The sequence below is a fragment of the Lagopus muta genome, chromosome 8 (assembly GCF_023343835.1).
Source record: "Lagopus muta isolate bLagMut1 chromosome 8, bLagMut1 primary, whole genome shotgun sequence".
Taxonomy (NCBI): domain Eukaryota; kingdom Metazoa; phylum Chordata; class Aves; order Galliformes; family Phasianidae; genus Lagopus; species Lagopus muta.
Genome location: NC_064440.1, coordinates 22,305,376 through 22,321,724, shown reverse-complemented (window position 1 = coordinate 22,321,724; position 16,349 = coordinate 22,305,376). Strand labels below are relative to the sequence as shown.

The 16,349-nt window shown below is 39.4% G+C and overlaps 1 long non-coding RNA gene across 1 annotated transcript in view; it reads left to right on the top strand.

The window, feature by feature from the left end:
* Positions 1-16,349, top strand: part of LOC125697137 (uncharacterized) — a 54,227-nt gene that overhangs the window by 15,844 nt on the left and 22,034 nt on the right. Inside the window, exons 4-6 of the long non-coding RNA XR_007378689.1 lie at positions 4,023-4,181; positions 10,569-10,813; positions 14,375-14,498. This is a non-coding gene — a long non-coding RNA (uncharacterized LOC125697137). The remainder of the gene's footprint in view (positions 1-4,022; positions 4,182-10,568; positions 10,814-14,374; positions 14,499-16,349) is intronic.

Genomic DNA, 16,349 nt, shown 5'->3' with positions numbered 1-16,349 from the left:
AAATTTATGTTCACACACTGACATTTTCCAGATGATCTAAGTCAATGTTTAGATGTAAAAGTGATAAGAAGTTTCAGTGATTTTTTTTTCTTTTTTTTTTTAAGAGGGCAATGTAACTATAGGGGTGGAGGAGAATATTTTCTAATATTTTCTTTCTCAACTCTTTAAACTCTGCTGCTAGGAAAACCTCAGCACTGCAAACTTGAATGGTTTTTTTTTCTGTATTGAACAAAATGTTTTTCAGCAGTAGGCAAGACTTTTCTTGCTTATTCAGAGAGAAAAAACCCTTTGTAGGATCATCTGAAAACCACGTAACCCTGCGTTAACCAAAATGAGTTAAACATTATACAGAGTATCAGCACCCCATTTCTCAGTTGAGATACCTATGCAAGATCTTTTCCAGTCTTGCTCAACATCTTCATCAATGACCTGGATGAAAGGGTAGACTACACCCTTGGCAAGTTTGCTGATGATGCAGCACTGGGAAGAGTGTCTGACATACCAGAAGGCTGTGCTACTATCCAGCAAGTTCTGGACGGATTGGAGAGTTGGGCAGAGAAGAACCTTTTTAGTTTCAATAAGGGCAAGTGCAGAGTCCTGCACCACACGCATCAGTGTAGATTAGGGGCTAACCTGGAAGAGAGACCTGCAGTGAAGAACCTCATAGTTCTAGTGTACAGCAGGTTAGCCATGAGGCAGCAGTGTGCCCTGGTGGATCAGAAAGCCAATGGTATCCTGGGGTGCATTAAAAAGAGTGTGCGCAGCAGGTTGAGGGCGAGGATCCTCCTCCTCTATTCTCCCCCAGTGAGGCCTCATCTGGAGTACTGTGTCCAATTCTGGGCTCCTCAGTTGAAAAAAGATAGGGATCTCCTAGAAGGAGTCCAGTGGAGAGTCACAAAGATGATTGAGGGCCTGGAACATCTCTTGCACAAGGAAAAGCTGAGAAACTTGGAACCGTTCAGCCTGGGGAAAAGAAGATAGTTGGGGATATCTTATGAATGCTTATAAATATCTAACAGGCTGGAGTCAAGAGAATGGGGCCAGGCTTTATTCAGTGGTGCTTAGTGACAGAGCAGGGATCACTGGTCACAAACTGGAACATCGGAAGTTTCATCCAAACATGAGGAAAAACTTGTTTACTTTGGGGGTGATGGAGCACTGGAACAGGCTGCCCAGAGAGGTTGTGGAGTCTCCTTCTCTGGAGACATTCAGAACCTGCCTGGACATTTTCCTATTTAACCTACTGTACAAAACCAGATGGACTAGGTAAAGGTCACTTTCAATCCCTATGCTTGTGTGATTTTGTGAGATACTTAGTTATAAAAGAAAAAATGGCATTCAAATACTGTGTTCAATAGTAACCTGTTTAAATTCACTCTAAATAATATATTGAAATCACTAGCTTGGAATTCCATTCGCCCAGTTTTACAACCTAAAATTGCTCATCTTGCATCTAGTGCTGGAAATAGCTTTGCTTTTGAGATCATAGCTGCCACTTCTCCAACAGCTTTTACTGGATGTTCAAATTTTATTTCTTTAGTTAAATTTTCTGGTTGAACATTATGTATGGGCGTACTTCATTTGATCAGTTATAGCCAAAGAGGTTAGCCAGTTTATGGCTAAATAACCCTCTCCTATCAAAGAAGAAATGAAATTCGCTGAATTAATATAAATTCCTTGAGGCACTGGCTGTATCTGAGAAATACTAAGGGGAACCGATCCTGTTATATTATGATAGTTCAGAGACCTACAAGTGTTACCCTTTTCAGTACAGTAAAATCTACATATTGTACATTTTAAGGTAAATGGAATCTCTTTTTGTTTTTTTGATGGATAGATGATGGGAATTATTGATGTGTCTGCTTAACATGCTGTTCTCTTGGCAGACAGCCTAGCCTTTAGAAGGATAAATGAGAGCTCTCGTATGTTGTTAGTGTTTTTTGCAAGTGTTCTCAAATCACATACAAACAGACTGACTCTTGCTCTGCAAGATGCATGTAACAGCATTGATTTCAGTGGATGATGCTCATATCCAGCCAGGAGAGCACCAGGCCCTTTGAACTCACTGCATGGTTAAGTAAGCTTTGCTCCTCAGAGGCTTTTTTCATCTGCAGTCTTGAAGGAGTGGCTTTTATAGAAGGCGTTTCTCTCTTGTTATGCTATTGGTTTCTGTGCTTAATTCTTAGATACTAAATATACATTCTAATGTCAAATGATGCATCTCTTCTACTAGACTCCTCTCCTTGCATCTTTTTTGACAAGATGTACCAGGATACAAAGGAATCTGGCATTTCAAGTAGTTGTGGTCCTCGAATATACGCATCCTCCTTCTGGATAAAAGAAAAGTGTAATTTCAAATGCCATGGCTTGTGGAAAATAGAAAAGCCAAGGCTCCTGCTTCATCTGACCATGAATTTCTGCTGTGAAAGGGAGGGAACACAGCTCCCCCTCAGCCTGTAAAAAGAAGTTGATTCCTCCTCTGTCCCTGAAAACAATGATTTGAGCTCCATTGCCCCAACCATCCTTCCTGGATGCCAAAGGCAACCCCTTTCAGCTAAGTCAGTCTAAAATACTCATTGAAAATAATTTATCTTTTAAAAGTAGCCTTGCTTGGTATGGGATGGGGAAAAGACTAATTGTTGCATGCTTTTGCTGTTTCTCTGCTCTTTGCCTGTAGACTAGAACCTCTAGCTCAGAGCTCTAAATTGTATTTTGACAACTCACAGCCTACTTCCCTCCAAAATGACATGTGGATGATCAGATAGGCTCTGTGCTGCTGAAGGAAAACAGCAGGATGCTGATTGCTGGCAGCTCCAACAAAGCAGTGATTGCTCAGAAAGGGACAGGGGTGGAGGGACATCCATATTGCAAGGAGAGCTGGAATGCTGTCTGTTTGGCTATGTAACATGACCGGTCACTACTTGGTACTAGAAGTACCCTTCAGGAGTGCACAGATTTTGTCTGAAGGTCAAGCATAGATAAGACAACAAACCGGGCAAGGGCTTTTGCAGGTTTGGGGTTTGTTTCTTCCTGGTATAGATGAGCATTCTTTTGCAGATTTTTGCTTTTCAGTGCTACCCTTCTCCTTTAATATTTTTGGGCTTTTTTTCATAATGAAATCTTCACTTCAATTGGTAATTAACCAGTTAATTACCTAACTGTAGTGCTTTGTTGGTTTAGACCATGTGCTGTAGGCGTTCATGGCAACTAAACTCTGCTGCTCAGTCTCATGTGTGGGTTTAATTAGAGATGCTTTGAGGGTTTTCTCAATGTTATTTGAGAACTCTGTGCATCATTTCCTACACAGCCTCCAGCATCTTTTCTGGGCTCAGCAGGGCTGTAGGAGCAACAGTGCCCCATTTGCTTCTGTGGGAGGAAACTCGCATGCTCCGTGTTCTGAAAATCATATTTAATGTTCTAGTACAGAAGTTAAGTAAAGCTATAGTTAATAAGAACCTCTCATGTACATATTAAGTTTTAAGGGGTATATTTTCCATTCATTTCACATGCGATTACTCCTCTTTGACATTAAATGGAATTTAATGTAAAGGCCAAAGAAATTGGTAAATGGTGATGTAAATTGAAATAAATCTCTATTAAAATACAGCTTTTATAGAAAGAGTCATTCAAGCAGCACTGTTGCAGCTTCCAACTATTCAATGTCATTAAACACTAAAGGATCCTCTGTACTGGTGTCACTATGTGTTAGAATAGTAGCATCTTCTGTTGCTACAAGAAGGCATGAAATAAATATCATCAGCTATGAGATTTACCTATCAAATATCGAAATTGGCTACATAAAGTGGCCTGGACCCTATCACAGAATTACAGCCCACTGTAGCAAACTCAGACAAGGTAGCTTGAATGGAGTTGGCAGTACCTATGAAAGGTGATTGAAAAATTGATAAGAAAGATGTGCTAGCTCCTGCTTTGCAGTGAGCTGTGCTGGAAACAAGTTGTGAAAACAGCCAGGTCTGTCTGCTTCCTTACGCAACAGAAAAAAAATCTCTTTCTATTGACAGACAGCTCAGTGCTCTGTCGCTGCAGCTCAGCTGGAGCAGGCAGAGACAAGGGATGCTGAAGCACAGCTCTCTCCTCTCTGTGACCACATCAGGCAGCCTCACCAGAACGTCCCATCTGTGAATCTGCAGGGCCACAGACAGCCTCAGCCCTCCCTCAAGGTAAGGCTTTGCAAGATCTGTCTCTGGGGAGAAAAGATATACTGTGTTTTATTATCTCCAAGTGATTCCTGCATTTACAAGGGTAGCTGTAGGATTTGTAGTTTATAAGAAATCTTCCTAAATAGGATTGGTGCCTGAGTTTCCTTTGCCATGCAGCCATCCCAGTGGTGGTTCAGCACCACAGAGGAATCAGAATGGGGTTAGAAAGTGCTCCAGCTGACCTCGATGCAGAGCCAAACACTGATTGCAGCTTCACTCATGCTCTCCTCTCTGAAAGTCCTGATTCTGCTCCTGCAAGACCTAAAGGGTCAGCCTTCTTTCATGTGCAGGATGCTGAGATGGAGGAAACCATCAATGTCTGCCCTCAGAAGGGGCAACTAAGCAGCTGCTGCCTTTGGTGTGCCTTGCTCTGCCCTGAGGTAGTTCTCCAGGCAACTCTTTTCTTTCCTTCTGCCTCAGGAGTCACTCTCACAGAAGTTAATTTCAGGTTCTTCCTTCTGTCTTTGCTTATTCTAAGGTAAATCAGAGTGAGGTGCAAGCATTTGTGACTTGATGGAAATGAATGCAGCCTTGCATTTGTCATCATCTGAGAACTATTTCATGTTAAATAGCAACCAATTAAATAGATGTAGAGGAGTACCAAAACATCTGGCTTTTACTGAGCACTGGGAGAAATGTGTTTGAAGGAGAACAATTCCACATGTTGGAAAGCAACAGAGTAAGCATGAGGAGCTGGAGGAGGCAAAAGAAGGACTGTGGTATGCTATACTTTGAAATGTTTACAGCCATCAGACTGGTACTTCTTTTAACTGTTACAAGGTTTATGTTACTACATAAAAGTAAGATACTGATTATTATCAAACTTTCTGAAGAAGAAAAAAAAGGAAAGTGATCTGTTTCTTGGGATTAGAATATGGTGTGGTTTGAGGTCTCTACAATACAGCTCTTGCTCCGGTTATTGTCGTGTTGTAGCATTCAGTACCTTTTTTTCTGGTATGGCTGAACAGCCACCCTCTGATAGAGGAAAAATTTGCACCTTGTCTCTGCAGTCAGTGTGGAACTGCACTGGGAGGCAGAAATAGGGGGAGCTGACTGTTTCCACTGCTTTTTGGGAAAGAGTAACTCATTAATCCATGAAAGCAGAGAAGAAATGTATTTTTATTTTCAGTGCAAGCAATTTCTGAAAGGATAAGTTATTTTTGTTAGCTGTATGGAAGGGAGAAGAAGGGAAGTATAGGATCTCAGTGCAGCAGGACTGTGCCAGTCAGCTACAGCAGTGCTGATGTGAGGATCAGAGGAAGTAAATCTGGGGAAAGTAAAGAGATATCTTGGTTAAAAAAAATATTTTGGAAGAGAAATGTTCTGAATTGCCCTACAGACTCTTGAGGGTGAGTGAGAAGCAAGGAGGAAGTGGTAAAATATTGTCCTGGTTTGTCTGGTTTGTGTGGAGAGCAGCTGTGGCTCTGTATTCTTACTCCCTCACTTTGAATTTCCCAAAATAGAATAATATTTCCATTCTAAGTTCACTCCTTTGCTGTGCTTCAGAAGTGCTGTGTATATTCTCATGTCATCAGTTACACCACTAACTGTTCCCATTTACTTCACCGGCTCCACAGTAATATTTGCATTCACTTTACTTCATGGACACCTCTACAAAGGGCAATGTGTGCATCCTATGTGTTAAATCACAGTGCTGCAGAGCATGGTTTAGAGGGAAGTGTCCCTGCCTATAGCAGGGGGTTGGAATTAGATGATCTTAAAGCTCCCTTCCAACCCAAACTATTCTCTGATTCTATGAAGACGGAGCTCTGTGAAGCAGTGCCCACCGGCACAGAGCATCCCAGGATGAGGGACTGAGCTCCAGCTGCCCATGAGCCTCAGCCCAGCATGGCCCCAGTGCCAGCAGCCTTCTGTCCCCAGGGAAAGGCACTGGAAAGCACTGAGCCCACAGAAAGCGATTCCCAGAGTCACTGAGGTCTTTTTATCGCAAAAGCCAAGGGTAGTACAGATACATTGCTTGAAGAGTAATAAGCTGACCTCTCCCAGGAAAGCAAATTTGTTATCTTACATGAATGTGGTAATTTATACAGTGTTTAAAAGACTGTAGCCTGGTGAATAATTCTTCAAATGAAGGATGAACTTTTTTCACCTGTTGTACTGGAGCTGAAGTCTTTCTGAGAATCCTGGTTCTTTATAATATGTATGTTTATTTTAAAAAAGCTTACACTAGGACTCATTTTGACATACCTATTTTTCAACATTTACTGAGTAATTCCAAGCATGTGTCTCATTAAGGGTTCTTATGCAGTGCATGTATAGCTATGCATTGCTATTTTGTCAGTACCATAATATGCATGCAGAACACTACCTACTGGAAGCAGAAATGAAGTAAAATGCATTTTAGAAAACTTTCTGAAATTCAGATCTTTTATTTTTGCTTCCTGTAGCATTATCCATTCCATTCCTTGTGTTTAACTGATGCTTCTGCATTTCAGCTCAGTGGGATGATGCGGTGTTGCACACTGTTTCTTATTCAGCCATCACAAAGGATCAGGCAACTACAAAAGCACTTTCCATGGTTTTTTTCTGAGGTCGTTTTTTTGTTTGTTTGGTTGGTTGGTTGTTTTTTTGTGTGATTGTTGTTGTTGTTGTTGTTGTGGCAGCTTTGGAGTGCACAATGGTTCAGGTCTGGCAAGTCTTTCAGATAGAATTTAACTGTAGGTGAATCCAGAACTCCTCAATCTTGGTAGATCATGTTCTCATAATGTGATTTAGTGAATGTGCTCTAGGGTATGCATGCTCTGAGTGTGTATATTTGCCTTCCTTCACTGCTATTTGTACAGCTTCTTTTACATTTTTTGCCAGGATGTCAGTGTTTGCATTTGGCCTACTTTGGTTATTATTAGATTCTTTCAGTGCCCAGTAATTGACTCTTTTCTGAGACGCTATGTAAGAGGCCTGGAGTCTTTTACATGTGTTATTTAAATATTTGATTTCTTTCATTGGTTTGTCTGCATGCCCTGTTTCCCTCTTCAGCAGCTTTTATAGAAATCCTCCAGTGTTTTCAAGCCCTGTAGCATTCTTGCTGACGTGAAGCAGTAGGAGCTAGAGAGGAGATGACAAGGAAACACTGATGAGCTACTATGGTGCTAAAGTTGAAACAGAGAGGAGAAGAAAAAAAAAAAAAAAAGCATCTTTGATAGGGTTCAGACCTCCCAGCTCTTCAGTAACCTGGCAGGAAGGGACAGGATGATGCACTACAGCCGTGCTATCAGCTGGATGAAATGATGACGGATCAATATCTGAGCAGTGATGTCAGCTGAGTACTTGCATCTTACACCAGTTACAGTCACTGGCAATCACAGGAATGCCTGTGCTGATCCTAATAATGAATTTAAAAAGCTGTTCTCACGAAGTGAAGGGGCTTACACCAAGAAAGTAGATTAAGTGAAATGTCCTAAGTATTGTAGAAATGCTTGCATTTCATAATTGGGTATGGAATACAACCTGAGTGTTATTTGAATATGAAGATATTTTTGCCATTTGGAGGAAGGATAGCACTGGAGAAGAGAGAAGGAATCCAGAGTTATAGATTTCCTAATTACAAATAGGCATTGTCAGACACTGCAATCAATAAGATGCTCACTCACATTTCTGCATGACTGGAGCACAGTGTGAGTTATCATGGTGTATATTTTTATTTAAACAGCTGTGCAGATGACCTTACAGCAGGGTCAAAGCTGGTGAGTCAAAGCATGCTGCAAGTGAAATTTCAAGGGGATTCCTGACTAGCTAGTGAAATTATAGTTTCACGTGACTAAGCAACTCAAGATAAGTGCTGTAGCTGAGAATCAGAATGGAATATTTTTTCCCCAAGTGATTAAGCACAAGTTCTTCACACTGTAAAAATATTTCTCTGGGTTCATTCAAGCATCTAATCATCTCACTGGATCGTAGCCAGAGGCTAACTGAACAAAGTTGTTCATGTGCAGGCTGGAAGCAATGGAAAAACTGTTGCTGGAATATTTTTTAGAACAGATTATTGGAGTAATTCTCTTTAAATTTTGGAACCAAACTCACATGGCAGCTCAGCTACTGGGACACAAAACCATAAATACCCAGCGAGTACTTTAGGAAGCATTCTATGTGGGGGTGGGGGGAGAAATAAATTTTAAAAAATCTAGTTAGCAGGTTCTTGTACATTTATTAGGTGATGAAAAGACTAACACATGGCAATCAACCCCAGTTCTTCCTGGCCCGATTGGATACCATACAGGCATTGTGCTCACAGGGATACTGAAGTTCTCCCAGCTCCAGTGTACCCATCAGATGGCATGTGCTGAGAACCCAAAATTTCATTTTGGGGTAGATTTTGTTTAGTTTGATTTTGGAGGTATTTTTGACTTCTCATTAAAATCCTTGAGAATGTGAACGGGATGGGCACTAGCAATTCTGTGGAACAGGAATTGTATCATAGATCTGAAAAACTGAAGCTAAGATGATGATGCAAATATGAGTCACCTGCTTTCAATCCTCTAGATGAGTCCTACTCAGAAGTGATGCTGGTGATGATGGATAAACATCATCTTGGTCGCTAGAAACAAAACCTTCTTCAGTTCACATGATACTATTAGCATTAAAATGTTGCTGTACCTAGGCTAGTAGTAGATCCTACTTCAAAGGGTTTTTCTGATGAAGGGAAACATTTAAGCCTATTCTGTTACATAGAACCTCAATACAGCGAACTCTGAAACACAGCAGTGCTGTGGATTCTGTTCAGCCCAAAACTTTGCTTAACAAAAATAACTTGCTCTTTAACAAGTCTCCTAACTAAGGGAAGTGGTGAAAGCTAAGAAAGGAACAGAGGGGAGAAAAAAAAAAATAACAACAAAAAGCCACCAAGGATTCGTAGGAAAGGGATAAGAATGCAAGATGTGAGTTGTTTCAAAGACCAAGCCTGCTATCCCCAAGTCAGCTAGCAGGGCACTTGTGATCATAGTGAGAATTCAGCTGGCTCCAGATTAATTTAAGTGGGCAGCCAGTATGGGACTGAAGCACATCTGCCTCATTCACAGAGGAGAGCTGTTCAGGAAATTAACACTGTTGTGTAGTGTGTTTTAGGAATTAAGTAACTGTGATGGAGAAAATGTGGATGCAAAAAGACAATTGTAAAGTAGAGAGGTTGTAAGCTAAAAGGAAACGGTAGCTGGAACAAGTAGTTGCTGTTTGTTTTTATGGTTTGATTTGCGTTATCTGACTGTCCAAATTATTTTGTTCATCAGTTACATTGCTTGTAACTTTAGGAAAATAGAATTTAATTCTTCAAGGCACCAAAAACCATAGCTTGAATAAAAGATTTAACTCCTCTACTATTCTGTTGAGTTGGATACAGAACTGACAAATAACTGCGCATAACTGACAAACAACTTAATGCTGCTTACCTTCAGCTAATCCTCCTGCATACAAAGAATAACCAGAAAATAAGAATATTCTTCCTTCGAGATGTAGCTCGAGTGATATTTAGAAACAGTAGCTTAAGGTATATATCAGGCACTCCTAAGTTTTCTTTGCTCTGCTGTGCTAAAATCTTGTCTTCTGATTCAAGGTCTCAGTCTAAGATAGCATTAAAATTAACTTTGTTATTTATTGGCTGTTTTGTTTTAAAAATATTTCTTTAACAACTCTTCTAGCAATCAGAACATTTGATGCAAAAACTGGAGAAAAAGTTATGAAAGAGGTTATTCATTGAAGTTTCATTTTTAATAAAAAATAGAGATGGGATATAGGCGAAAAATAGTATTCACTAAAACACTGAATAGACACTGAAAATTCTGATGGTAAGGATGTAGGATGGCAGGGATGACAGGCACCCACAGCCTGGGCAGTGCAGCCTGGCACTGGCAGGAAGGTGGTTCACTCCTGAGGATGGATGGATCCTGTTTACAGCTACTCTTGATTTTCAAAAAGCATCACTAGCTAATGAAACTTGTGTCATGAATCAAGTGCCATCTCATCACGTTTCATCAAAGACCAAAATGATTTTCTAAGAATTGCAGCATTTTTTGTGGTTATTAAGCTGTAGAAGCTAGAATAGTGTTGCACCGTGCTGTCCCTTCCCAAAAATTTGTAGGAAGGAAGCTGAAGCATTTAACATTTAGATTTTGGTCTGACAGTCTAAGATATCTGGAGGCATTTTAAATAATAATATGATTAAAATATTCATATTAATTGAATTACAATATGAAAATATTTCTTCCATGTAGTGAGTTTTGGTGCAGACGTGCTGGAAAAACATCAGGGAATACATTGCTGTATGGTGACTGTAGAATGGCACCTCCTTGATATACTAGCCCAGAATTAACAGTACTCTCATCTCTATTTTTGTAGCTTTTATTCTGAAATTCTGAGGGAAGTTGTTCTCTGATGTTGCTGAATTGGAAGACGTTCAGACATCTAATGCTGGAGATAGACATCTGCTGTGTGGAGAGCCTGAGCAGGGAGATTTGCTCAGTAAAGCAGATCAGACGGTGGGCCAGAATCTCGGCCTTGATAAAGGTGTGGTCGTACTCATGACTGGCACCAAAGTGGTCATAAAACCAGCCTACAGCAGCCATGGAGAATGTGCAGCCTGGGTAAGCTGGATGGAGGCCAACCCCCCTTCTTTTTACAGTCTTCCTTCTTTCCACACCTCCTTTTATCCAGCTAATGGCTCTTGGTGAGAAGTTAGAAAGGGTGGGCACAGGGCCAGGATAATGTCCCTGTTTGCCCCAGCAACATTCAGGCTCCAAAGCAAGCCTCGGCATTGCATGTATAAATTGCAGAGACTTCTCTGTAGCCAGGTCTGAGCAGAGCAGCTGGCCTCACGCTGCCCATTTGGCCTGTGCACACCAGTGTGCTTACAAACAAGGCCCAATGCTGGAGATTCTCTTGTGTTCTCAGTTCTTTTAACATTAAATTCACCAAGTTTTTGGTGTTTTTTGTTTTGTTTTGTTTTGTTTTGTTTGTTTGTTTGTTTTGTCAGACAACAGTTAAGGAAATATTTGCTGTTTCCTCCATGCAAAGTTTGCTCTGTCTCACCCTTCGTCTAGGCATAGTTATAATTTAAATCTGTCATGCTTCTGAGTCCCAGACTGTCTATTTAAAAAATGCTGAATGCATTCTTTAGCCAGGATTTCACAAACTGAAATTCCAAAAAAATAAATTCCATTTAGAAGCAAACAGAAAAAAATAAACTTTTCCTAAAAGGTTATCTAATTGTTTTTCTACTTACTGTCTATTGATTATGCCTCTATATTTCAAGTAATTCTTCATCTCATTATCTCTAAGCACTGCAATTATGGCCAATTATAATAATACATATGTTGTATAATTACATTATGTCCACTGGTGACTGAAAATCTAAGCTGATATAACTAGATGCAGAGTCTGGACGAGGATATTTTGCTCTTCTGATGTAAGGCAGTCTCCCCAATGTCACTGGAAAGAAAGTGTGCTTTTGCAGAACTGCTTTTCTTGTTGGAGATGAAAGATGCAGTGGGTGATACAGTAGCTAGAGCTCTAGAGCAAACTTGAAAATCCTTGCTACCATCACAAAAGTAACTAAATGAATAAAGTTTTGTTGCTTGGCCATCAATAATGATATTAGATTGTACCACATTGAGACCTTATCCCTAAATGTAAGCCTTTTTGATAGTGGTTGAGAAAGGCTTAACTTCAGCTCCTTTGAGTGAGAATTCAGAGGATCTGCCTTCACTGTCAGGAAGAGGATATTTGAGCTTTGTTAACCAGATGTCCGGGCAAAACTAGGTAACTGAACTAGAATGGAACTGACACTCTTTTTCTCTTCAGGATACAAAATTTCCTCAGGCAGGCCTTCTCTGAACTGAGGAGGCAATTGCTTCAATGACTTAAGTTTCTCTCTGTGGTGATTTTACCTAAACAAGATTCACTATGTTTCTACTTGTTCATGTGCAAGCATTACATTCTCTCATATTGCTATGTATCTGGACAGGTCCATAACTAACCTGCTTATGTCAATGTGTGTCCATCACAGGAAAACAAACAAACAAACAAACAAACAAAAAAAGACTAATTTAGCAGAAAACTTCTGTTCAACTACCCTGTGACTGGAGAGGATTAATGTTATCTGCTTTGTAGAACAATTAATGGCACCCAATGCCATTTTAGATATTCAGGGTTTCCTATCAAGCCTTTGTCTGCTGCATGGGAGCATGATAGGTCTCCCCTGTGTGCTGCATCCCATTGCCAGTCCCCCATAGAAGTCACAGATACCCTTGGATGTCTCAAATGTCAGTGGACAAACATATTTGAGCATTTGAACATTACCTTCCCCCGTGTGAAATGTGAAATACTTTATTGCAACAATAAAAGCCACTCCAAGGTTGGAGTGTTGATGTGTTCCATCCTTAAGAAAGTAACATCCAAGCCATTGTGAAGTCTGATGGTAACCTATAAGCAAATCTTATAAGCCATTTTGTGTAACCTGGAATTGGAAACTTGAATCCTTTGCAAATTTGCTCATTACTCCAGGAAGCAAAGAAATGATATGGTTACAAAACAATACAATTTCTAAAGTAAAACTTTTTTTTCATATATAATTTAAAATAAGTAAAATCAAAAGCAGTTTCTTAGAAACCAAAATAATTTTGGTACTGTTATGATGTGTTGTACTGTGCATCAAAGATTTTTGATGACATTGATAAAAATTAAGCTGGATCCTATGGAGCTGTGACAGTTTACAGCAAATGAGTTTTTGGTCAGCGATAAATTATCGTCAGGGGAATATTTTCTTATCTATAAAACTATCACATTCATGACTTCAGTAACAAAAGAGAATCTTTACATAAAATATCTCAAATTGAAAAGCAGAAGTCTTCAAGGTTAGCCAATGCAGTAAACTGAATTTGAGTATGCATAAAGAATAAGTTTTAAAAAATTTGTGGAGTGTATATTTACAGCAGAAGAATAAGTAGCACACAGCATCCATATTTACACTTGTATCATTCATTTACAGTCATTTCAGTGGTACAGAACAAATTCAGTCAGCATCTGGCAAATTGTTGACAAGCTCAGAAGTTGTGTTATTGTTGTTCAATAGGAAAGAGTGAGGGCAACTTTACAGTTTAAAGTTTTTATAACTTTAAATGTATGTACCAAAGTTTTACAGTCTGCTTGGAATCTTTCTTCCTTTGGCATCCATTTTAAAAAGGAAACATCAATACAGAGACATGTAAAGTGTTTTTTAATCATTGTGAATATTCCTAGCCTAATCCAAAGGTTATTTTGCCTTGGTAAATGTCTGCTGCTGCTGCCAAGGGCCCTGAACCAGGTTCTGTTTCCCTACCTTGGCAAAACACTTAAACAAGTGGTTAACTTCAATCACAGAACTAGAGAACTGGCATCAAGGGGTTAACCCTGTTTGTAAATGATTTCTAAGTTACCTACCAGCTCCTTAGAAGAGAGAAATTAGCTTCAAAATATACTTAAGCTTCTGTAGCTTCAGGGGCAGAAGTCACACAAATCGATAAGAATCAGTACTCAGTAGAAGAGAGGTCAAAGTTAAGATAAGAAAATAGAAATTTTGAAACAGAAAAGGTACAGTAGCTGTGACCTTGTACAACGTTATAAACAGAACAGATACTGTGAAAATATTGCAAGTGTCAGATGCAATTACAGCAAGTAAATCCAGGTGGTAGTTGATATTTTTATTTCAGTTTAGATGTAGCTTTTTTTTTTTTTTTTTCCCCAGGAGTTGCAGTTTTTTTTCTGAATCACATTATTTGAGTGAGCTGACATGTCTGAAGTCAGCCATGAGAGAACTGCTAAGACTACTTAGATCCTGCATTTTAGCAAGCAGCAGAGACAGGCTAAGCAAAGTTAAATGCAACCAGGGAATAAGCCAGGAAGGTGCTGTGCTGTCTATAGCGAATACAACAGATAAATGGAGTATGTTTATACTCAGCAGCAATTCATTGGTAAAAGTTGTTTTGAGAGCTATTGTTAGCCTGCAGAGGCAGGTGGTTAAAGTGTAATGCAGGCAGCTGGGAAGATTTGTGCCCAGAAGGCCTTGAAGCAAGAGATGACAGAATGTTAATGGAAATGGACAGATTTGATTCTTCTTGAGGTCATCTGCATCCTCAGCAATTCCACTTGTTTCCATTTTCCTTCACTAGGATTTAGCATCATCTTCTGGCAGCCTGAATTGACTTTCAGTCCAGTATTTGCAGCCTTGCAGAGCTTTAGCTGGATCTTGAACATCTTCATTCTATTGACTACAGCTAATCAAGATTTTATTTGGTGAGTTCTTGCACATTTGTATTTTTTTCTAGGAAAGCTATGTATATTTTCAACACTGTGGAAAATGTGTATTTGTTAGATTTTACATGATTCTTTGGCATATCTATTTACTAAGCTCAAACTCCATCCTAAAAAGATGGTGAATTCCTTATACAGTCAGAAAAATCAATGTTGAAGAATGACAGCAGATAGACTCATAAGTAGTATGACTTTGCCATGTGCTCAAGTATTTTTGGAGCCCAGACAGTACATTAAGATGTGACAGATTCATGTAGTTTATCTGGTGATTTATAAAGTTTGCTGGCTGATTTAATAGACTGCTAGAAAGCGTTGTTGTTCGACCAAGTAAAGAGAATCATAAAATGGTAATGAATGTTATGAAAGTTCATGAATATTTCATTTGGGGTCTCTCTCAGATGCCTGCTAGTTTATCTCAAGATCTAGGAACGTATGGCATATAAATCTGATGGAGGGTAGAACTGCACAGTTCTCTGAGAGGCACATTTGGTGAGAGCAACATGTGTTTGAACAAGCATCTCAAAAACACTGCATCTTGGTTAAGTTCTTCATAACCAGCCATGAATTCTAAAGTATATCTGGAATATTAAGCAACAGTCTTCTATTCATTCACTATTTGCACATTTAGAAACAGCAGTTAGTGACTCTCCAGCTTGTCATTTCTTCTAGTGACTTCTGAAAGTATTGGCTTCTTGTAGCCTTGGACTGTATTTGAAAAGGCCAGATGGATTCCCACCACATCGAATATTTCATCTCTGTACAGACCAGAGCAATATATAATGCAGACGGATATTCATGGTAAAGAAATCTAGAACAAGGGCTTCATGTTTTCCATCTTTAACATCCTCATGTGGGAGATGCATTCTCTATGCTACTTTAAATCCTTCTAATGTTTACGTTCTAATCAAATATGTATTCTATTGTTTCTAGTAAACCCTGAACACTTTGGATTGAAATTGGTTTGTTTTGCCCCTAGAAGCTGTATTTCACTGTCTTTCATTCACATCAGCAAAATGGATCTGCCTTTTCATAACAATGCTGTCCTCCATCAGATGGACTCTCTTCTGTTTCCATTTTGTTGCTAGTTTGTCAGCAATAAAACCACTTAGAACAGCATGCTTATAGATTTATGGAGCCCAAAGAGTTGCACGGCACTAAGTAATGATATAACAGCTTCTTAGAGCAAGGTTAGCTGCAATAGCACCATACCAGAAGTTCTGTTTAATAGGAATTACTTGGAAAAGCTAAAAACAAATATGAAGGACTTGAGAGGGCTTACATAAGTAGTTCATAGGTTTTCTGACAGAGAAAGAATCTGTTAGGACATATTCTCTGCTGCTAACTGTATCCTGGCACACATGCAGCATCCGAGAAACAAGAACATGGGAGTGGTATTTCACAAAAACCACAGGGCCTCCGCAGGTTGTCACGCAGCTTGAATCATCATTTGTGAAGGAAGTCAATTCAGTATTAAAACCTTTGTAGCGTATATCCCCATTTTCAGTAAAATAACTGACAATAACCTACAAGTCTGTAAACTACTCTGCTTTTATGAAATAAATTACTTGTGCAGTACAAAGAAAAATATATTTATCACAATTAATTATAATCAGCACAGCTAAACCGAGGTACAGTTCTGGGTAGGTAAGCCCGAAAACTACTTTGGGGATTATCGCATCTTGGAAAGTGATGCACTGAGTAAACAGCATTAGAAATTTTATAGTGAGTTCTGAGATGACTTGATCTATGTTTTCAAGATGGATGAGGAAGTCAGAAAATATTTCTAAATAATTGCTTGTTCAGTACTGGTTTGTGTCAAGAGCTGTTGTTTAA